This window comes from Lissotriton vulgaris, chromosome 10, assembly GCF_964263255.1.
Source record: "Lissotriton vulgaris chromosome 10, aLisVul1.2, whole genome shotgun sequence".
In the NCBI taxonomy this organism is placed as follows: Eukaryota; Metazoa; Chordata; class Amphibia; order Caudata; family Salamandridae; genus Lissotriton; species Lissotriton vulgaris.
Genome location: NC_141698.1, coordinates 247,784,540 through 247,809,120, shown reverse-complemented (window position 1 = coordinate 247,809,120; position 24,581 = coordinate 247,784,540).

The following is a 24,581-nucleotide window of genomic DNA, read 5'->3' as shown; positions in this document are numbered from 1 at the left end:
CTGGGGGCGATACTTCAAGGTGTGTATTGAAACATTGAGCTATGTCTCCTCCCGCCATGAGAGAAGGAGGTTCTGATCTGTCGTAGATGCGGAGCATTGTGTTGTACACTTTTCTTCGGGTTTCAGTTGCTACTGCTTGTGTTTTAGCTTGAGCTTGATTGTAAGTTCTTCCGTCAGATCACTCGTATTTGGTCAACATTGCACCCTTGAATTTATCCATGGTTAGTGACAATGTTGAGTTTCACTTGCTCGTTGTGTGTGTTCATTGGCTACTCCACACGTGCATTGGCTCGTGCTCGTTGCTGATTCCGTTGTAATTATTTATGCACTGTCTTTATTTATGTTTGCTTGTTGCTTCTTTTATTTCATGGACACGCGTTACTTCATTACATTCGCCACTGCGCATTCGCTTGCGTTTCTCACTGTTCGCGTTTCCACCCGTGCTGACCTTTGTTTTGTAAATGCTCGTTTGTTAAGTCACTCTTGTGGTTGCTCTTGCTTGATAGTTGATTCACTCTCGTGTTAGCATGTGCTTATTCTGTTTGGTTGCCAAGACTTGTTCATTGTTGTCCACGCGCCATTATCCACACTTATTTATTTGCCTTACCAATGCTTACTTCTTTGCAGTTACCAGTGCTTGTTTATTTGCAGATACCAAGGCTCGTTGACTTGCACGTACCAACGCTTGTTTATTTGCATGCACCAATGCCTGTTTACTTGTCTTTGCCAGTGTTTGCTTGGTCATTACCAATGCTTGTTTATTTGCATATGTCAATGTTTGTTTATTTGTTCCTATCAATGCTCGTTGGTTCTTCGCCAATGCTTGTTTGGCCTTCGCTAACGTTTGTTTGGTCTTCGCCAACACTTGTTTGGTCTTCGCCAACGCTTGTTTGGTCTTCGCCAATGCTTGTTTCTATTATGTTCCATGTTTGTTAATTTGCATGTGTCAATGCTCGTTTTCTTCCTTTGCCACGGTTTGGCCAATGCTTGTTGATTTGCATGTATCAATGCTTGTGTCTCTTTGCATGGATCAATGCTTGTTTCTTTGCATGTACCAATGCTTGTTTACTCTTCGCCAATACTTATTTCCGTTTGTCCAATGCTTGTTGATTTGCATGTATCAATGTTTGTCTATTTGCAGGTATCAATGCTCGTTTCTTTGCATGTACCAATGCTTGTATGCTCTTCGCCAGTGCTTGTTTTCGTTTGTCCACTGTTTGTTGATTTGCATGTGTCAATGCTTGTTGATTTGCATGTATCAATGCTTGTTTATTTGCAGGTATCAATGTTCGTTTATTTGCATATACCTTACAGTTATCAGTGCTTGTTGACTTCCTTTTGCCAATGCTTGTTTCTTTGTTCTTGCTAGTGCTTGTTCACTTTTGCTCAATGCCTGACTTCAAAATGGCCGCCCATAGTTTGCACAGGGAGGATGTCCCAAAAGTCGCCTGACTCAAAGATGGCCGCCGTGGTTATCTACAGGCACTACTTTCTTTCTCTGCATTCAGCCCCTCTCTTCACTCGGGACTCACCGGCAGTCGTCTCCAGGAGCAGTATCTTCCCAATTCGACTCCCTCTGGTCGCCACTGCAGTCAGGTGAGGTTGGGGTGGGCTCCCGCCTTCCTTTGCAGAGTCCTCGGCGGCGGCGGGCCAATCCTCACGCATCCAGCGTGAGATGCGCCGACATCGGAGTTCAGGCTCCAATTATTTCGCGCTCAGCAGCGTGTGACAGCAGGCCTTCGTGGGGCGATCTACCCCAGGGTTTACTCGTCTCTTGGCCACCACAGTCGCCAGATCGGGTTGGGGTGGGCTCCCAACTCGATTCCTGAATTCCCGCTCTTCGGTGCCGATAGCGTGCAAAAGCTCACGCATCAGGCGGGACTCGCGTTTTCAGCGCGAAAACTTCTCCTTTTCTCGAGCGCTGCAACGCTCGTGATAGCGGCTCCCTCTGGGCTCCCACAATCACAGGAGGGGCAGGGTCACCTACTATTAGTCTCTTCTTTGACTGGCAGCAGTACGCGGCAGCAGGCTTTTCTTGTCCAGCCTTGCAGGGGGACAGGGCGCTCTCACTCGATCCTGTGGGCTGCAGTCTTGCTCATCCCATCCTCGTCGCCAGTTGTAGCATCCTGCTACAATAAACACAGACACTTACTGCTATTTAACTTGGAGCTTTACTACATACATCTTGCTCGTGCCCTGTCCCTACTCTGACTGCCCTTTTCCTGTGTCCGCTCCTCCTCTTCCTCTGGCCCCCTAGCTCCACCCACTCCCAACTACTAGTATGCTAACTTCATAACACCCCTGATGTGAGGAGAGAGTTGCCTTCTGCCTGGCAGACTCAGCACTGTATGTTGGAAGGATTGTCTGCCAAAATATTCAGCAATGGCCAGACCAGTGGACTTAAGCCCCCCCCATTGCATTTATAGGAAACACGAAACATTCGCAAGCCAAAAGAAATGCAAACGCTTCCCCTTTAGCTCGGAGGCCTTGCATCATTCATCGCCCTGCCTGCATTTCCCTGGTGAGCCAGCCTGTAATTGTCTGCATTTGGCAGGTTTAACACTTCCTGGCAGGGGGCTATTAATGAAAAGTATGCGCGCATAACTGTCGGAGGCAGGAACAAAAGCGCGCACCTTTCGATGTGTGGCACCGCTAACCTTCCCGACCTCCCCTTCCTTTCACGCACTCCCACCCCTTTAGGCTAAACTGCAGCAGTGTTGGGGGTCACGGAGAGCACTGAGGTGTCATAAAGCACACCCAGAATATGTTTTTGTGAGGGCAAATTTGTCTCCGACCTGAAAACCATTGTGATTCCGAAGGAAAATGCTTATTAACAGATGTGGCCGCTTTGAGGAGACTTGAGGCTGGTGTCACGTCGAGGACTGCTTTGAACTTAACAGGCACCGAGCATCGTTGTTTACTGCTAATTTATGTCACTTTTTCCTTGTCTGTGTAAGCTCATTCTTTTATTGCGTGCCATTTCTGTTTTACTTCTTGAACATTTTCCACTCCATCAACTACTGTTGAAGCTATCACATTGCTATACTATCTTTCTTGTCCATGGTTGCTGTGCTTTTTCTGCCACCTAATGATACACCAGAACATTTCTATTGCATTATTGACCTTTATCAAAGCAGCTCCCTACATAGAATTTTTTTTTATTGTTGTGCCTTTTTTTTATTGCCATAGAGTAGCACATTTCAGCACATCATTGCCTTTTCGGGGCAATGGAGGGGTGGTGGCAGCGTTTACGTGTATTCATAGAACAATGCATTGGCAGAAAAGATGTGTGTCAGTACGTGTTCCTTTTCCATGGTTCAGTTCCAGAAGTACCTCTGGGCTCTGTGTCAGCTAGAATTGCACTTCTGTGAATATGAACTTAGTCAAGGCTGCTTCTCTTCCCTTTTGGCCCAAACCTCCAGGCAGGGCCTTTTTCTTTGTCATTTTGTTGATCTGGAAAAGCTAAATAGTTGATTATCGTTTATCTTATTTCATAGTTCCGGACAATCCCTGTCTGCATTTTCTTCTCCCTAGGGGTTGAAGTGGTTTTAAGTCCACGCCTGAGTATGTTTCATCTACTATTTTGGCTGCCCAGAATTGCTCTCCTACTCTGTCCTCTATGGTTAAGAAGTTCGGGCACGCAGCCTAGCTCTCCTGTTTTAGATGAATTGCAATGCAATACTCTTGCTTAACTTCTTTATAAACAAAGTAGAGCAAATATATCTGACATTAGAGGGAACCAGTGCAGTGACTCCTACTCAGTCCATCCCCTTTTTAAAACCCACTGTGGTTGCTGAACCTCCTACAAATGTTATGGTATGTTATGTTATGTTATCCGAATTTATTGAGCGCACAGATGCCTCAGCAAAGGGGCGTCCTGGCGCTAACAGAACAGAAAACCGGATAAAGCAAAGCCAGAATGAACAAACACAACAAAAATTTGAGATCCAGAGGAAAGAGGAAGGTTTTTATAGCTCTCCTAAAACCCAAAAGGTTGTCAATGGCACGAATATGAACAGGGAGGGAGTTCCACAACCTGGCAGCAAGCACACGAAAGGAGCGACCGCCAGATCTGGACCTCTTGAAGCGTGGCACAATAGCCAGATGCAGGTTAGAGGACCTCAGAGAGCGAGTGGGGATGTACGGCGAGATGAGCTTCTCCAAGATCTGGGGAGAAGAAAGTTTAAGGATTTTAAACAAAAGACAAAGGCACTTAAACTTAATACGCTGAGCCACAGGAAGCCAGTGGAGCTTTTGAATGGTTTTTTTGACAGAGCAAAATCTGGGTAGGCCTACCAGAGCCCTGGCAGCGGCGTTTTGAACGCGTTGGAGTCTTAATATCTCAGCCTGATTAGCTCCAAGTAAAAGAGAACTGGCGTAGTCCAACCTGGACAAAATCGTGGCTTGTACAATGAGCTGTCTGGTGGGAGCGTCAAAAAACCTAAAAGTAGGTCTGAGCTTACGGAGAGTGCCAAAACAGGTGGCGGCCACTTTTTTAGTGTGGGTGACAAAGTTCAGTTGGGAATCGAGCCAAACCCCTAAATTTTTAACCTCGATGACAGGGGTAGGGGTCGGACCGAGTTCAGAGGGCCACCATTTATCACCCCAAAGATGACTCTGCTTACCGACAATGAGCACCTCAGTTTTTTTGGCGTTCAATTGAAGGTAATTGTCTGTCATCCAACGGGCCACTGAGAGAAATCCCTCACGAAACTTGGCAGCCTCAAGATCAGAAACCCCACTTATTGCAACCGCCAGCTGCGTATCGTCCGCGTAGGATACCATGGTGAGGTTCCAATGCTTGGCGACAGCAGCCAGCGGCTGCACATAGAGGTTGAATAAAGTGGGGCTGAGGGCCGAGCCCTGCGGGACTCCCTGGTCAACGGAGTAAGGTCTAGATTCATAAGGTGGAGTAGTAACCTTGAAGGTGCGACCAGATAGAAAAGATCGGAACCATTCAAGTGCCTCATTGTCGACACCTGCCTCAACCAAACGCTGTAATAAAACAGCGTGGGAGACCGTGTCGAACGCGGCACTGAGATCAAGAAGCACCAGTGCAGCAGAGTGACCAGAATCTACCAAAGTCCGAAGATGTTCGACCATAGAGAGCAGCGCAGTCTTGGTACTATGACCGGGCCGAAATCCGTTCTGCGAAGGATCTAATAAATTCGCAGAGTCAAGATGATTGGATAGGATGGTGTTAACGTGTGCCTCGGTCAGTTTGGCAGCCCAAGGAAGGAGGGAAATGGGGCGGTAGTTCTCCAATTTCAGAGGATCAAGGGCAGGTTTTTTTAGAATGGGGATAACCTGCGCCTGTTTCCAGATAGCCGGGACCAGGCCTGAAGATAATGATAGGTTGACGAGATCTCGCAGTGGAGGGAGACAGAGGGAAGCAGATTCTCTGAATTGAGTAGGTCATAGGGAATCCAAAGGAGAGCCTGTTGTGACTTTTTCTACAATTTTGTTAAATTCCTCCACCGAAAGTTCTGGAAAATGGGACAGGGACGTAGTAGTTTTAGAAACAAATTCCTGAGTTTCGGGAGATATAGTGGTATCAGTGAAAGAACAATAAATGTCCTTCACCTTTTTTACAAAAAAAGCAGCTAAGTCTTCGCAATGGGAAGGGGAACAGATCTCAGCGGCTGGGGCTCTACTAGCTGTAAGAACCTTGAGCACCTTAAATATAAGTTTAGACGGGTTGGTACTGGTGCTGAATTCAAGGGAAAAGTAGGCAGCGCAGGCCTTACAGATTGCTTTATGATAAATCTTGATCCGAGCAAGATATAAAATTTTCTTTTCAGGCTGATAAGACTTGCGCCAAGCTCTTTCAGCTTGTTTGCAGGATTTTTTTAAAAGCCGAAGTGAATCGTCATACCAAGGGCTAGATTTGGTGCGCCGATGTTTACTCTCGGAGATAGGGATTAGCATATCTAAAGCTTTAGTAAGCCAATTGCAGAGGAGAGCATAACCAGATTTCACATCTGTAAAGGGACCCAAAGGGTAAAGTTCAAGAAGCTGATGAAAATGATGAAAATCAGCCAGTTTCAACTTTTTCCAGGGACGTCTAAGAATAACAGGAGTAGGGGCTCCAGAAGGGGGAGAGTTGAGCGCGAGGTTTATCTCAATTAGGTGGTGGTCAGTCCAGGCCATAGGCTTAGGGGGCAGTACAGTAACCGAGGTTAGGTTGGTAAAAAAAGGGTCCAGGATGTGACCACCCACATGGGTGTGATGTTTAACTAGCTGGAATAACTGAGGAGCCTCCAAGTCGGCAAGAGTAGTACAAACCGCAGGTGAGGAAAGAGAGTCAAAATGAAGATTTAAATCACCCACCACGCTAAAATTGGCGGCTTTTAAGGCCAGTACGCCGACTGTATCAGGAAGGGCAGCCCTGAAAACAGCATCCGGACCAGGCGGCCGATAGATAAGCAAGCCGGAAAAAGTAAAGTGGTGGTTGACGGTGACAGAAAAATGGGCAGATTCACACCCGGCTATATCCATCGCCTTCCAAGTACATGGGTAGCAAGTTTTAACCGCAGCCGCAATGCCACCACCTCTTGAGTTACGATTGGGAAAATAAATCGAATACTCAGAGGGGAGCGCCAGATTTACTGCGACCAGAGCCTCCTCATGAAGCCATGTTTCTGACATAAAGAGAATGTCAGGAGTCTCCTCCACAAGAAGATTAAAAATGTCTAGATGGTGTTTGACCAAAGATCTAACATTGAGGTGACATACCTTAAGGTCAGAGAGGCCCTGCGATATCACCTGGGATGACGGCGTAATAATAGGAGGATCTGAGGAAACCATCCCGTGGGAGAGAATAGGGGCCGGAGATAGGAGATGGAAAGCACAATCGGGGCATTGAAAAGGACCACAAAGAGGATGGAGAGGAGCGAGAGAACAAGACACGGTACTGTACCGTAAATGGAGTAAATCAGCTCTGGAATACATTCTTACCAAAAAGAATAAGAGTAGAAGTCACAGAGATAAGCTATAGAGCCCTGCCCTAGCGCCTCATTAGCGCGGACGAGCGCAGACGAGCAGGACTCTAGCGAGACTCCGGCGCGGAAATCCAGAGCTAGTATTAAATCAGGCTCTCCTTGTGACCCTCTTCCGACTTTTGTGCTCCTGCAATTTGAACAGCCATCTTTGAGAGTTGTTATGGAATTACTTAATGCCTTGCTTAGCGAGGCGTTGATGCCGCCTGTTTGGAAACATGCTATGGTCCTGCCTTTGCTGAAAAAGGCAAATGCGGATCCTACCCAGCCAACATATTTTAGGCCTATTTCTTTACTTCCTGTGTTTTCTTAAGTTTTGGAAAAACACGTAAACTCACAATTGTCTATGCTTGTTGAATCCTCTAATTTTTTGCATTCTTCTCAGTCGGGCTTTAGAGCAGGGTTCTCAACTGAGACAACCCTGCTTGGCGTTACCAAAATGTTACGCCAGCACTTGGATGCAGGCAACACAGTGGCCCTTATATTGCTAGACCTAAGTGCTGCATTTGATACGGTTTCTCATACCGTAATAATTAAGTCTTTACGTTCTCTGGGCATTTCTGTAACGACACTTGGTTGGTTGTCCTCTTTTTTATCTAAGCGGACATTCCAGGATTTTTCTTCTAGGGCCTTCTTAAAGGTCTATTACTCTCCAGATGGGGTGCCACAAGGATCAATTTCAAGTCCCCTTCTCTTCAACATCTATGTACAACCCTTGGCAGTGATTGTGGGGGAACATGGCGGCCGGCGAGTAGCGGGTCGCGGAGGCTCCCGAAGGTCAGGGGAATAGTAATGTTAAAGAATCACTGAAATACGGGAACTTATGCAAGAATGGCTTTTACAATTTAAAACTTTAAACTTAATACTGTCTTATGGTCTACAAATATCCGAATATTTACAAACCTAGTTCTAGTTTTGGTTTTCTTGGTGATACTGATTGCATGCGGCCGCGAATGCCAGCTCAGCTGTTCCCCATTGGGAGATGCCGGTGCGGGAGTGTCGATGGAGGTTCAGAGAAGGTGAACACTGTGTCGCGGCATCTGAAGAGCCTGAAGAGTTCGAGAGGCTGTTTGTCTTCGTGCTGTTCCCTGGGGTCGGAGTGGCGTGACGGAGATTGCTGGCATGGCGAGGCGGTGAAAGTTGGTGCGGGGCTCCGAGGATCTGCGGAGCACAAGTCAGCAAGGTGCAGTAGACTTGGGGAAAGTGCTGGATACCCATGGAGACTCGGGTCTTCTCTGGGCTCATGCTGCTGCTTGTCTGAGGAGGACTCGGAATGCAGGCAGCCTGATTTACCCCCGAAGCTATCAAGGTAAAGGCAAAGGCAGAAGCAAAGGAAGGGACGTGGAGGACGTAGAAGATAACGAAAGAGGTGAAAGCATTTTACTTTCAAGGGGGTCAACATGTGCAGGTCACGGTGAGCTGGTTAGAGACAGCAGATACCACCTAACAAGGGTAAGGAGAGGGGGGTGAAACTGGAAATTCCATCTATAAATTGTCTAGAAAAGCATAAGGATGGAAATCAGGCTGTGAGAGGAGGGAAGCTGGCTAACAACTTAACTTATATAGGCCCTGGGCAAAAACAATCAAGGTATGCTTTAAGGAGCGCTAAGTTAAAAATACACATGTTGAATTCGCAGGATACAGAACAAGGGACGCTCTCAACTCCAGCAGCTTTAAGTCAAGTGCAGATAAAAACTCAGAAGATGAAGAAAAAACTCTCCACACAGAGCAAAAAAAAGGGCGCATGGATACAGGGCACTGGGACAGGGGAGTATAAAGACCTTGCTAAAACGAAGACATTACTACCAGTTCAACAGACATTTAAATCAACACCGTCCCTCCGAAACTTTTTCAAAACCACTCCCGCTATATTAGTGCTAAAATCAGGAGTAGAGGCATCATCACAGGACACTAATATTGTATGTGACTCCAACATTTAGCAGAGTTTTGCACAGGCTATCCTAAGCAGCATTCCTACAACTAACAAATTTCAGCCTCTTACGATCGAAGAAACAATGTTAGAGGATAATTCACAAGATATGAAGATATTAAAAGTTTCAGAGAATGCAGCAGGAAAAATTCCCAGGGACTCGGAGAAGGCAATACAAGGTAGCCCCGATGTACAAGATGCACTGAATGAAACACAGACTCTCCAGGCACCACCAACTATACATCAGGATAAAAATGGAGATGTATTAAATAACCCTCAACTAGTCCAGCCAGCTCAGATGTGCGATTATATTCAGGAACTATCAAAAGAGATGAGAGAAAGGTTTGCATTCTCAGAAAAAAACAGCTTGATATTAAAAACTCTTGTGAAAAGTTTGAAGCTAAATTAGACCTGTTGACTGTTAGAACAGGTGCCCTTGAAGAAACGGTAGCAGACCTAGTAGCCCAGACAGAGGATAATGTAAAACGCATAGCCACACTAAATGATAGAGGACTAGAAATCCAAGATAAACTGGAATCACTGGAAAATTCACAAAGGAGAAACAACATTTGTCTTCTCAAAATTCCGGAGGGGATGGAAGGAAGTAATCTGAAAGAGTTTGTAATAAAACTTATAAGGCAGGCAACCCATATTGAATGCTCAGAAGAAGTGCCCAGGGCTGATATACAAAGAGTACACAGGGACCCTTTCAGGCTCAGCCCAAATAAAACAAGACCCAGGAAAATCTTGGTGAATTTCTTAACTTATAGTTCAAAGGAAGAACTTTTAAATAAAGCTCTTAAACTAAACTCTCTCTATGCAGAAAATGTAAAATTCCAGATACGCTCAGATGTTTCTGCAATTACTGCTTCCAGACAATGGGAACTGGGGAAACTGATTGACCCATTTAAAAAATTCGGAGCGACAGCACAACTAAAATTTACAGCATCATTAAAGGTTATGCATAATAACAGAATGCAAGTATTCAAAAGGGTAGAAGATGCTGAAAGTTTCCTAAGTTCATTATCGTGTGACCATGAGTCAATTAAATAAAAGAAGCAGAAGCCTTTAAGATGTAAAAGTCCTTTTTCTCCCATTTTTTTTTTACTATTTCCCTTACCGAAGGGGGAGCTCCATAGGCCTAGGTAGAGGCCAGTGAAGAAGAAATGGAGGGTTCTCCATGGGAAGGTTCACTAGAGGTAGGGAGGAAGGGTAAAAGGGGGGAGCACAGGGTGGGGAGCAGAGGGAAAAAAACTAAAAAATGTCCAATTCGCCAAAACGAAATTAGAGTTATAGGAAAGATATTTGAGGGATGAGCCACCCATCAGAAGATCCAGTGTCTAAATTAAAGGTACTTTCCTGGAATTTAAACTGATTAAGAACAAATTACAGAAGGCAAAAATTATTTCAATATCTAAAAGATACTCCATAGCAAATCCTCATATTACAAGAAACCCATTTACTAGAAAATGAGCAACACAAATTCTGTAAAAACTCAAAAGTGGATCCAAGATGTAGTCTGTACAACTCAGATATGTCCTTCTAAAGGTGTAGCTATAATCATTTAAAAAAATCTGGCTATCTCTTTAGAGGAAAGCATGACAGATAAAATGGGAAGATGGGTCATAACTAAAAGAAAAATACATTCCCATAAATTTACAGTTGTGGGCTATTATGGTCCGAATACGGACGACACCACTAAAGATTTACTATCAGAGCTATTAAATTATACTGAGCCATTAATATTAGCGGGAGACTTCAATGTAGTACTGAATAAAGTTTTAGATAAATCAAGCACAAGTAGATCCATTCAGAATTTTTAAACAAGAACATTAATCCAGAATGAGATGAAACAATTAGCGTGGTATGATGTCTGGAGGTCAAAAATGGGTAACAAAAGAGGATATACATTTCACAATAAGAAATATAAACATAAGTCCAGATTAGATTTTTTCTCCTAAATACATCATTAAACAATGGGTGCAAGACATTAAACATATTGGGTTACATCTGTCTGACCACTCAGCAGTATCCTTAGAACTTAATGTTGCGATTAGACCAAATAGCAGAAGATGGACACTAGAACGTGCTATTCTTTTAGAAGAAGACATAGTAGAGAAATTAAGTTTAGAAACATAGAGTTTCTTTCACATCAATTTAGAAACTGCACCTATACATATTGTTCGGGATGCTTATAAAGCATTCATAAGGGGTCAGATAACTGCTATACAAATTGTGAGATATAAAAAGTATAAAGCTGAAATTGAGACCATAGAAAGCGAGATACAAAAAATAGAATATGATCTCAATATACAACAAAACACTTCACTAAAAGGTCGAGATGTCTAAAAAATTAGAGACTAGACCTAGAAGAAATCTTAGAATCAAGACTAAAAAAGAAATGGCAAGCCAGTAAAATATCTCATTTTGAATTTGGAGAAAACTGTGGGAAGCTTCTGGCATGGAAGACAAAGCAGGACCTAGCCAAAAGCAATATTAATGAGATCAAGTCAGATTTTCAAGATATGGTATACGACTCTCCAGATGACATTGCGAAAATCTTTCATGCGCATTTTGAAAAGGTGTACCATGAAGATTCAAATGTTCAAGAATTAGACATAAGGAACTGGTTGGGTCAAACAGTATTAAAAAAAATTATGGATGAGGCATCTAGAAACATGGATAGGGCGATCTCAATGGTAGAAATTGGTGAGGTTATAACAACAGGTAAATCCGGGAAAGCTGCAGGCCCGGACGGTCTACCGATAGAGCTATATAAAGTTCTAAAGGGTGTGATTACTCCAATCATGCTGACATTATTTACTCATATTTTTGAACAAGGTGGAGATATACCACTGTCATGGAATGAGTCAATTGTTGCATTAATTCTTGAACCTGCTAAACCGTCTTGCTCATGTGATTCTCATAGACCTATCTCTTTGCTCAATATAGACTATAAAATCTTTTCCAAAATATTGGCAGAGAGATTAAATGGAGTGGCAGAGAACTTATTACATCATGATCAGAAAGGATTTGTGAGAGGTAGGGGGATAAAAGACCTTATTTTCAACTTGGTTGGAGCAATAGACATAGCAACCCTACACAAGACTCCCCTGGTAGTAATAACAATAGACGCCACAAAGGCATTTGATAGAGTGAATTAGACATATTTAAAATTTATATTACAAGAAAACAACATAGGGGAAAATTTTTGTAGGGCAATCGCATTGATATATAAATCACAGTCGGCTAGAATACTGGTTAACAGTAATCTATCCGACGTAGTTAAAATCCAAAGAGGTACTCGACAGGGTTGTCCCCTATCCCCTATGCTTTTTACTTTATATATAGAGCCGTTAGCTGGAAAGTTTAGAACACACGACAAAATACCTGCTTTTATATTCAGAGAGTGGAGCAAAAAGGTGGCATTATATGCGGACGATCTCATGATATACACAACAAATTTAAACACTACCCTCCTGTTAATATATCAGGAAGCACAACATTTTGGAAAGATTTCAGGCTATGAAATAAACGAAGCCAAAACTGAATGCATGACTTGGAATTTGGGCGACCCTATTCATCCAACAAAAGAAACAATAAGATATTTAGGAATATTGATCTCACAAGACATTGAAAAAATTACGGAAATAAACATACATAAAATTACTAAAGAGCTACAAAGCTCTATAACTGGATGGACATACCTCCCGTTAACTCTGATTGGAAGAATACATTTAATAAAAATGATGTTGCTCCCAAAAAGAATTTTTTTACTACAAAATACACTGTTAGCATTCAAGGAGGAATCTTTAAAGTTTTTACAAGCAAGACTGAATGCATTCATCTGGGCTCCAAAACGAGCACGTATTACATGGAAAAAAGTATGCAGGAAAAAAAATAAAGGAGGCTTGTGTCTCCCAGACTTAGTTATGTATGCAAGAACCTTTTCCCTAAAAACAGTAAAAATGCTAATGAAAACACCAGATGGGTCGGACATTGGTATAATGTTCAAAGAGATGCTCCTGGATGTGGAGAATGGAAATCAGGATATTCTTTATAAATTTGGAGATCCAAGATTCTACAAAAAGTTCGCTTAAAGGTATTACACGGTTTAGACACCACCTGGGCCAAGGTTAAGAAAATTCTAGGAATTAATTATTTTAGTACCCTTGCCCCTATATGGAATGCACCAGGCTCACCAGAATGGACTAAAAATATCCTTGTAACCCCTTTAATTAAAGCAGGAATTCATCAATGGGGACAGTTAGCTCCGAATGGGACTCTACTATCTTGGGAAGAGATGAAGCTATTGGCGACCAGCGAACTTGCTAAATTTAAATACTGGCAAATAAGTAGCTGGTATCATTCAGTGGGCTTAGATGTAGGACTATCTAATGAACTGGAATCAACATTAACCAAAAATATGGCAAAGAAAAAAGAAGTGGCAACCCTATATTGGCAACTAACGGATATGGAAGATGGTGAACTGAAGTTATGGAATTATGGGGAGATAACTTGCCTGGTTGCAACTTGGAAACATTATGGCAAGTATCTCATGATATTTTACACACAACAGTACAACCTGCAAATTTGAAAAGAAACCATGTTTTTTGTATTCACAGAGTTTATTGGACCCCATCTAAACTTGCAAAAGTTTCAAAGGGTCTGACCCCAAAATGTCCAAAATGTCTCAAGATAAAGGCGAATGAAATTCACATGTTTCTATCCTGTCCAAAACTAAGTCTGTACTGGGAGGAGATAAATAGAGGTATGGAAAACATATTTGGGGTAACTATACAGGTGAGTATAAATTTAGTTTTTTTCGGGTTGCCAATTCAATATAAATCAATATCAAAGAGGGAAAACAAATTATGTTTATATCTGATTTTGATAGCACATAGAGAGATATGTAAGAAATGGGTCAAAGACAACCCTGCAACGTTCTTAGATTGGGTGACTTCTATTAGATATACAATGAAGTTGGAAAGAGCTAGAGTAAATAATGGGAATAACAATAGAAAAAAGAAAGATATCTGGGCCCCATGCGAAAGCTGGTTTAACACATTGGGTTAATATAAAAAAAAGTATATATATATATATATATTCACTGAAAAAAACATAGGTTTCACGCCAGTTATAGTTAGCTGGAAATTTTACAGACATAAAACCAATGAAATTCCCACGTTATAGTTAGTTGGACTCACTATAACTTGCGCGCCTGCAATGCACTGCTGATGACGTCACATATTACATCACTCATGACATGGTCAGTGACATCACTCATGACATCACTGATGACACCATCCAGTGAATGTGTGTCTTTCTGAAAAATAAATGTTTTATATATGTATATGTAAAGGTCGATGGAAGAATAAATGTTTAAATAAGTGTCTAAAAGGATGTTTTTAAAAAACAAAATTGATTGGTTAACTGGCTTGTTAAGTGTATCTTAGTGAATACATATATTAGCGAGTAATGTTTAAATATTTAAATATATGTATCAGTGTTTCACTTTGTGTAAAAGTTGCTGCATGGGTTGGTGAGTAGCTACATGTGTGTGTATATGGGTTATTAGATTTTTTTTTAGTATCAGTATGAGTGTCTGTATGGTTTGGTGGGGGTATTACCTAGCACGTAGATGCATCAATGACTGACTCACTGTTTGTATGTGTTTTGAAGACAGCATATGTGCAGGACTGTATGGGTGGATGAGTGTGCATATGTGTGTGTTAGTGAGTGAATGACTGTCTCACTAGTGTCTTTATCAGTAACAACAACTGTTTTAATCTAGTATATGTGAGTATTGATGTATATAAGTGAGTATATGTGAGAGTAAGAGATTTAAGAGTTCCTGTTTAAATAAGTATGTGTTTCTATAAGTGATTGTTTAAGAGAGTAAGTATGTGTAAGTTTCCTTAGAAGTAAGGTGGTAGTGTGTGTATAGCTGTATATGCAAATAAATGGATGTTCAATAGTTTATTTGCATGTGTGAGTATGTGTGTGAGTAACTTTTGGATGACTGTCGGTGTGTAACAGGATGTATTGGTGTATCACTACATATGATGAGTGAGTATATGTATGAGTGACTATAACAAACTGTTGGTGAATGAGTGGATGTGTATATAGATGGTGAAATTACTGAATTGGTTGTTGTAACTGGTATGGGTATCTCTATTTTTTTGAAAATGTTAGTTTCTATTTTTGAATATGTGTTTCAAGGGTTACATTACACTAAAAGGAGGTCTGTCACTCTTTCACAAGGATGGTGTCATCAGTGACGTCATGAGTGATGTCACTGACCTGACCATGTCATGAGTGATGTAATATGTGACGTCATCAGCAGTGCATTGCAGGCGCGCAAGTTATAGTGAGTCCAACTAACTATAACGTGGGAATTTCATTGGTTTTATGCCAGTAAAATTTCCAGCTAACTATACCTGGCGTGAAACCTATGGTTTTTTCAGTGAATTTAATAGGTTTTTTAAATGCAAATTCCTAACTATAACTGGTGTGAAACCTATGGTTTTTTCAGTGAATTTCATAGGTTTTTTAAATGCTAATTCCTAACTATATATAAGGCCCCAAACCTATGTTTTTTTCAGTGAATTTCAAAGTTTTTTCAATAACAAATGTCTATAGCTATGAAATGTAATATTTCTTTTCTTTTAAAAAAGTATTCGACGTGCTTACGCGACGCGCCCTGGGCACGCCCCGGGCCGCGCCCTGGGGCGCGTAGCGTAAGCGCGTCGGGTCATGTGACCTAAAAATAACACTTTTTATTGGTTCAGGACAGTTTTGGTTTCCAAATGATGAAAGCCCTGGTCATGTGTCCTTAAAATAACTCTTTTCATTGGTTGTTATCAGTTTTTTTTACAACTAATGAAAACCCCACCCATTTCCTTCATTTCTTCTTTCACTTTGGAGACAGCAAGACCTGTTTTTTACTGTCCTACCATTTTGTGCAAAGAATGGCAGCTAGACCATCCAGCAGTAGTGAGGACTCAGATGGCTTCATTCAGGAAGAGCCTCCTCAGCCCAAGATCAAGGAGAATTTTATTTGGAAATTTTTTTCAATACCTGAAGGATTTAAAAAGGTGAATGCTCCCAAAGTAGAATGCCTAATCTGCCAAACTGTGCTTTCCCGAGGAGACCCAAAAAGGAAGTACAGTTTTGGCAATTCGACAATGATTCGCCACGTCCAACGCAGGCACCCCCAGAACTATGCCCGGGAGAGTGTCCGAGACCTGGCACATAATCCCCCAAGGGATGGTGCCTCTACATCTTCAGGAGGACCCACAACATCAGGGAGAGGACATGCAGTGGAATTGGAGATGATTCCGAACATTCAACCTGTTTTTAGTGACATTACTATAAAGTGCAAGCAATGCGCTGAACTGGTTTGCTATGGTGAGCAGAGCATCAAGCTCATTACACGAAAGAGGCAAGAACACCGCTGCCTTCCCCAGCCCTAATTTTTCACCTTTTTTTTGCTCCTGTTGAGCAGTTTTGCATTCCCTGTTTTTGTTTTTGTTCTGAAAAAAACAACAAAAAGAAGAAAAAAACCAGTTCTTTTTAGAATTACCTCCAAATTATAAAAAAAGGCTACAATTTTTGAAAAGTCTGTCATTCTTTTTTCCCCATGGTACGCTCCCCGGTGCACTCCCCGGTGCGCATACCGGGCGCTCCCCCCGCAAAAATCGAAACATTTTTCTTTTTTTTTGCCCCGCGGGGCCCTTTTTTGGCCCCCACATCAAACCTAGGGGGTCAGGGGAGGGTCTACTCTTCCCCCTTATGGTCATTTCCCCCTTTGTTTTTCCCACCTCTTGTGTCTCGATTCTACCGAGACACAAGATGGCGGCCACTCCGGACTGTTTCGAATGTTTACAGACACCCGAGAGCCAATCAGCTTTCCGTGCGCAAGTCGCGTAGCGCGCCCGGTGCGCTCCCCGGTGCGCGTACCGGGGCGCTGCCATAGATATATATATATTTTTTACCCTAAATTACTCAAAATCCACTGGAGCACATATCTTGAGACATAGCAAAGGCACATCGGGCTACCAGTCCCTACAATTTTGCCAAGTTTGGTGGAAATCCATTCAGCCGTTCGGGCTAAAAGTGAGTTCGACCGCCCTATGGAAATTAACATGGAGAAAACACGTTTTGGGACCCCCTTTTATCTCGGCCCACGCTTGACGAATCCCCCCCACATTTTCAGGGAAAGAGTGGAGCGGAGCGGGTCACCTACTTTGAGAAATTTGCGAAGATTCGTCCACCGGCGCCAAAGTTATTCCCAATAGAATGTTGCGGATTTCCTATGGAAAGTAGATCCTAACTATAACTACCTACTGGCGACCGCCAGTAGGTAATATATATATATATATATATATTCACAGAAAAAACCATAGGTTATAGTGGATATATAGTTAGGAATTTGCATTTACAAAACCTTGAAAATTCAATGAAAAAACCATTGGTTTTAGGCCATATATAGTTAGGGATTTGCATTTACAAAACCTTATTTTACTCGCATAAAACCATTGAAATTCCATATATAGTTATAAGCGCTAACTATATATCGCGCACCCGCAATCCACTGCTGATGATGTCACATATTACATCATTCATGACATGGTTAGTGACATCACTGATGACATCACTGATGACATCTCAAATGACATCACTGATGACATCACTGAAAACATCTCATTTGACATGACTGATAACATCACTGATGATATCATTCATGTGATAATACCATGAACCTCTTCAGACTCTAATATAACCTTAGATACAATCAGTGTAAACAGACAGTCACAGACTGTCACTCATCCATGGAGTTACTCACACACCTAGTCAGTTTTGCCAAAAATCAATCACACTTCCATTTTCTCAACTATACAGTTATACACACCTTACTTATTCAAACATATACTAACACATATTTACTTTACTCTCTTATACAATCTCTGATACATGTTCACAATGATCCATACAGCCACTCACACATTCACTGGCTCTTATGCACAGTTATTTATAGATGTCAACTCTCACATGTACTGTGTTTTACATATGTACTTAATTTGACATGTAGCACTGAGATATCCATTCACTCACTAATACACTCATGCACAGTCAACCGCCCATACAGCTGTTTGCACATGCACTTTTGAATCTATACATATAGTGAATCAACTACTCACACATCTATGTACAGAGTCACACACCTTCCAGCCACCCATACACACACACTCAGTTTCCCATACAAATACTTGGACAACCAATCAATAACCCATACAGTTACTCATATAGCTACTGATCAACATATGCAGCACTTTGTAGAACAACAGATATAATGATGCACAAATTAAAACAGTTTAGTCACTAACCCATGCACTCAGTGAGACACATTTAATCACTCACTCAATCAGTCAGTCAGTCATGCACCTAGTAAATCCTTCATCCAGACACTTATATATCCACTCATTCTTCAATATGTAAAACATATTTTAACTTTACAGAAACATACAGTCACTGGATGTTGTAATCAGTGATGTCATCAGTGATGTCATTTGAGATGTCATCAGTGATGTCATCAGTGATGTCACTAACCATGTCATGAATGATGTAATATGTGACATCATCAGCAGTGGATTGCGGGTGCGCGATATATAGTTAGCGCTTATAACTATATATGGAATTTCAATGGTTTTATGCGAGTAAAATAAGGTTTTGTAAATGCAAATCCCTAACTATATATGGCCTAAAACCAATGGTTTTTTCATTGAATTTTCAAGGTTTTGTAAATGCAAATTCCTAACTATATATCCACTATAACCTATGGTTTTTTCTGTGAATTTCATTGGTTTTTTGATAGCAAATATGAAAAGCTTTAAAATGTCAAGTACGTGATAGGTAAAAACGTTTTCGTGTTTATTCACGCTGATGTGCTTTGAACGCTGCCCCCCACCCCCCACTCCCCTCTTTTCTCTTAGTAGTACTCTCTCTTTGCAGATAGTGAACGGTAGTTAACGCAGGCCTTTGCCCCCGTTGTAATCCGTCGTGCCTGCTTGTCTCTCCATTTGATTGATTGTTATCCAAGCATTTACTGTTTTACAATTGGTTCTCTTTGGATCATTCTCTATTTACAAACAAGCACAAAGTCGCAATACTCTGTTTAGTCTTTGCAAATAGTGAAAAATCGTGTAAAAAAATAAAAGTAATCGAGCAAAATCAGTAGACCACTAATTCGATCTCTTTTTAACCTCGGTAAAATACAAACATTAGGAATAACCCTTCATGAGAAATACGAAAATAGTGAAATGAATTGAGCTCCACACCATGAGGGCTGCAAAACAGCTCGACTCCGCCACCCACACCGCCCAAAATAACGGCAAACCCTATGGTTGGTGGAGACATTTTGACTATATTCTGCACCTGCATTGTCGCGTAATGCGTCATATGACGCGACGCGTTAGCGCACCCGGATGTGCTCCGGTGCGCAAGGCGCAGCTTCCCGGAAACGATCCAGAGCGCGCCGCGCAGCGCGTAACGTAAGCATAACAGGTCATGTGACTTGTTAATAAAACTTTTCATTGGTTCATTTTACTTTTCTTTTCCTAATTATGTAAGACTAGGTCATGTGACCTAAAATTAACACTTTTCATTGGATTAAAACATTTTTTTTCCCCAAACGATGAAAGCCCCACCTTGTTTCTGGATGTTTCAGACTGAAGCTGGCGTCACCATGAGAGCACCACCATCTCGTAGCTCCGTCGTGGCCATTCCGCAAGCAATCATGGCAGCCGCTCCCCACCGGAAGCCTGCGGGAGTCGAGGGCCCCCAAGACTTTTGTACAATCTTCAAGGCTGAGGGGACGCTTTCGAGAATGGAACCCAAGCCCTGGCAGACAAGCGTCCGAGTTCCAAGGTGTCCCAGGGCCATTTTACTGGACCAGGCCCAAATCCGAAGAGCCGGCCGCCATTTTAAGAGTCCTGTGGAAGCCGCCTACCGCTGCACCGCAAGAGTGGGAGCAACTCAACTACATGGTGAGCGAGACGCTGTAGCCGTAAGAGCGGGCGGTAAACAGCTGAATAGCGGATGAGGCACAGTGTAGCAAAAGCGGGCGGAATGGCGACTGAAACGATAAAGGGGCGCCCCACTACAGCAGACAAGCCTCCGCCATGTGCTTCAAAACTGCATATGTATCTCGTGATATCAAGGTTGGGCAACCAGTACAGAACAAGCAGTTACGAGTCCCATTTACACCGGCGCCATTTTGGGCGCGGCCGGGCAGGTCCAGGATCTACTGAAACATAAAAAATGAGGCTGACGTCTCTGAAGCAGTTCACGAACAGCAGGACATAGCAAATAAACATGAACTCTCTAAAGCTGTTAACTCACTGCAGAACAAAACAAGTGAACCTGAAACCTCTGGAATAATTGTCGCTCAAAAGAACAACACACAAAACTCTGTAGAGCCTGAAGAAAAAAAAACAGAAGGGCACTGTAGTTTCAGACACACTTAACACTAATGACGAAACAAAGATATCGTCTGTTTATAAAGCAGTTATCATCTTGACAGAATTGACAAAGAAGTGTACAGACACCAATGCATCAGCATTCTCGGAGATAACATCTTAAGGAACAAAGAAAGACCTGTTCACTCTTGACACCCCAGGTGCTGTGTATATTGCACTATACTGCTGCATCGACAAAACGGGCAACCCTATTGATGTGGATTTTTCATTATTGATTATTGTAAAGAAATGGCGACTCCCCCCTTTAGCAGATTAGCTAAATGTTTCCGTAATTTAGGCATAAAAGTTATATTATTGTTGTTGTTGTTGTTATCGTTATAGTTCTGGTTAATTTCAAAAAATGGTTAAATATATTTACAGTTTTTGTTGCGTTCGTTATATTTAAATATTAATAAAGTTTTAAAATGTAACTGTCTTGGAGTACTATATTTTTTTTAAAAAATCGGGTGAATGGGGCCTTGAATCGGGTTATTGTCATGTGTGGGCTTTGCAAGTGTACTGCTACAAGATCGGACATTTCAAACTCAAATGCACGTTCTTTTTCTTACCTTTCCGAAGCATGGAGCGCAATAGCAGGCAGAGAAAGGGTGATGCACGTGTTGAACACTGCCTGGCCTGCAAATTGCTGCCAATGCCCCCCCCCCCGCCCCAAGTACTTCACAAATCTTTAAAAGACCATGCGCTTGTTCAATGGGAAGTGGATAACATGGCTAAGAGCATTTGCTGACTAATGCATGAATATCGCTGACTTTTCAGCGATATTCATGCATTGCGGCCATTTTTTATCGTATTTGCGATAAACCTTGCTAATAGCAAGGTTTATGTGCGATAAAATTCGCCGAAGTGCGGCGATAATTATTGTCTCTAAACAAGTTAGAGACAAAAATTACCGCTACTTGTTGGAAATATGCCCCCGGGTTTTTCCTTGCAGGAATCGGGAAACGAAAGACTAGCACTGAAATCAGTAGTCTCACACCTGAATCGGGAAGGTTGGCATGTCTGGATACTCTACAGCTGGAGCCATACACTACATCCGCAGGGCTAGGTGATAGCCTAGGTCCGGCCTGGACAATCGGACACAGAGGAAGAGGAGTGTCAGAGGGTGCGGTAGTGAATAGGGTGAAAGGGAGGTGTCGGGCGGGCACAGGGTGTGATTCTCAGAGAAGAGCAGCGCAGATGGGGGAAGTATATGGCCCATGCATGAGAGAGAGAGCGGGGGTGACCATTGCGTGGGGGAGATGCGTGCGAGGGTGGGGAGCCATGCTGAGAATCGACGGCGTGCAGAGAGTGGCCCTGGTCAAGGCATCTAAAATGGCTGCCGTGCACGACAAAATTGTGGCATTGGACAAAAACGCAAGATGGCGCAGACAATGTTTATCAATAAGGATTCATTTATAACAAAATATTTACTCGCAGTGACAAAATGGTGTTCAACACTTCCTGATTTCCATCGAATCGAACGTTAACAAACGTCACGCAGCAAAAAAAAAAAAAAAAAAAAAAAAGCTCACGCACAGAGCGGTTTTTAGCCATGTTATCCAATGGAAGGTGGATAACATGGCTAAGAGCATTTGCTGGATAATGCATGAATATCGCTGACTTTTCAGCGATATTCATGCATTGTGGCCGATGTGCGACGATAATTTTTGTCTCTAAACAATTAAAACGAAGCACAAAATGGCGAATTCCCGTTTCGCTACCAGTTTGCGGCCCAGTTCGCGGCCCGTGAAGCGCTTCTACCGTGAAAAATTATTTTTTTTTTATTTTCCCCACGGGACCCTTTAATAACCCCAACAACATTCCTAGGGGGTCAAGAGGGGTATACCTTGCCCCCTTTCAATAAATTCCCACTTCGTTTTTCACTTCTTCTTCTCTCTCGATCCTACCGAGAGACAAGATGGCGGCCGCTCCGGACTGTCACGCAGCAAAAAAAAAAAAAAGCTCACGCACAGCCGCTGGAAGAGATGTATCAACATATATCAGCCTCCTCAGCCACCCTCAGGAAACAAAGGGGATTAGGATACGTCTCCCGCACCCACTTATAACTAGTAATTTAATTAACGAAGCACAAAATGGCGAATTCCCGTTTCGCTACCAGTTCGCGGCCGCGCTTCTACCGTGAAAAATCATTTTTTTTTTATTTTCCCCACGGGACCCTTTAATAACCCCAACAACATTCCTAGGGGGTCAAGAGGGGGATACCTTGCCCCCTTTCATTAAATTCCCCTTTCGTTTTCCACCTCTTCTTCTCTCTCGATCCTACCGAGAGACAAGATGGCGTCCGCTCCGGACTGTTTAGAATGTTGACAGACACCGGAGAGCCAATCAGCTTTCTGCGCGCAAAGTTCCGATAAGCGAAAAGTAAGCGGACCGGATCGCTGCCCAGAGCGCTGTTACAGATATATATCTTGGTTTGAACGTTAATTTCTCAAAAACTACTGGAGCACATATATTGAGACCTAGCAAAGGCACATCGGGCTAACAGTCCCTACAATTTTGCCAAGTTTCGTGCAAATCCATTCAGCCGTTCGAGCTAAAAGTGAGTCCAACCGCCCTATGGAAATTAACATGGGAAAAACGCGTTTTGGGACCCCCCTTTTTTCTCAGCCCCCCCTTGACGAAACTCCACCAAATTTTCAGGGGCTGCTCAGAATCAAAATGTGCCATTTTCCTGAAACTTTCAGCCGATTCCGTCCACAAACGCCAAAGTTATTAGACATAGAATTTTCAGAAGTCCCATAGAGAAAAAATCCTAACTATATATACCTACTGGCTATCGCCAGTAGGATATATATATATATATATATATATATATATATATATATATATATATATATATATATTACCTACTGGCGGTCGCCAGTAGGTATATATAGTTAGGATTTTTTCCCTATGGGATTTCTGAAAATTCTATGTCTAATAACTTTGGCGTTTGTGGACGAAATTGGCTGAAATTTTCAGGAAAATGGCACATTTTGTTTCTGAGCAGCCCCTGAAAATTTGGGGGGGGTTTGGCAAGGGGGTGGCTGAGAAAAAAGGGGGGTCCCAAAACGCGTTTTTCCCATGTTAATTTCCATAGGGCGGTTGGCCTCACTTTTAGCCCGAACGGCTGAATGGATTTGCACGAAACTTGGCAAAATTGTAGGGACTGGTAGCCCGATGTGCCTTTGCTAGGTCTCAATATATATGCTCCAGTGGATTTTGAGAAATTAACGTTTAAAATAAGATATATATCTGTAACAGCGCTCCGGGCTGCGCTCCGGTTCGCGTACTTTTCCCGTTACGGGACTTTGCGATGCGAAGCTGATTGGCTCTTCGGTGTCTGTCAACATTCTAAACAGTCCGGTGCGGCCGCCATCTTGTCTCTCGGTAGGATCGAGAGACAAGAGGAGTCCAAAACAAAGGGGGAAATTACCATAAGTAGATCCTCGTTGACCCCCTATGTTTTATGTGGAGGTTGTAAAAGGTCCCAGCAGGGCAAAAAAAATTTTTTTATTTTTTTTTTGCGTGGTGAGCGCCTAGTACGCGAACCGGAAAGCGTTCTGGGCAGCGTACTATACGGATAATAGAATGATAGACTTTTCTAATACTGTATGTTAATTGTTTGTTGTTTTTGTTGTTTTTTTGTTTTCTTTATTTTTAAAGTTTTTTTTTTATTTTGATTGTGTTTCATAATTCATTAAACTTTCTAACATTTCAGTGTCAGATATTTCAAAATTGAATATAGGGTGTAACATGTCCTCATTTTGAAGCAGGTTATCCACTGCTTCAACACATTGTAGTAGTTCCTGGTCTCTACTTTGATCCATAAAATCATCAATTTTTTCTTGGCTGCTCTCCTCCAGTACAATTGTAAATTTTACTTGTTGTTCGCCTTCCATTTTGCCTGAAATTATGATTAAAAAAATATATATTAGTAGAGATAGGGCACTGTTGGGATTAATTTTAGATAGGCAGTTTTTATCAGTGAATTTTTCTTTTGGCAGTGTATAGTATCAGAGTAGAAATAGGACTATAAAAAAGTGTATTTGATTTAACCAAGACAAGCCTAATTCCATTCATAACTATACCAGAGAAGTCTATCTAAATCCATAACTACTACAGAGGGATAGT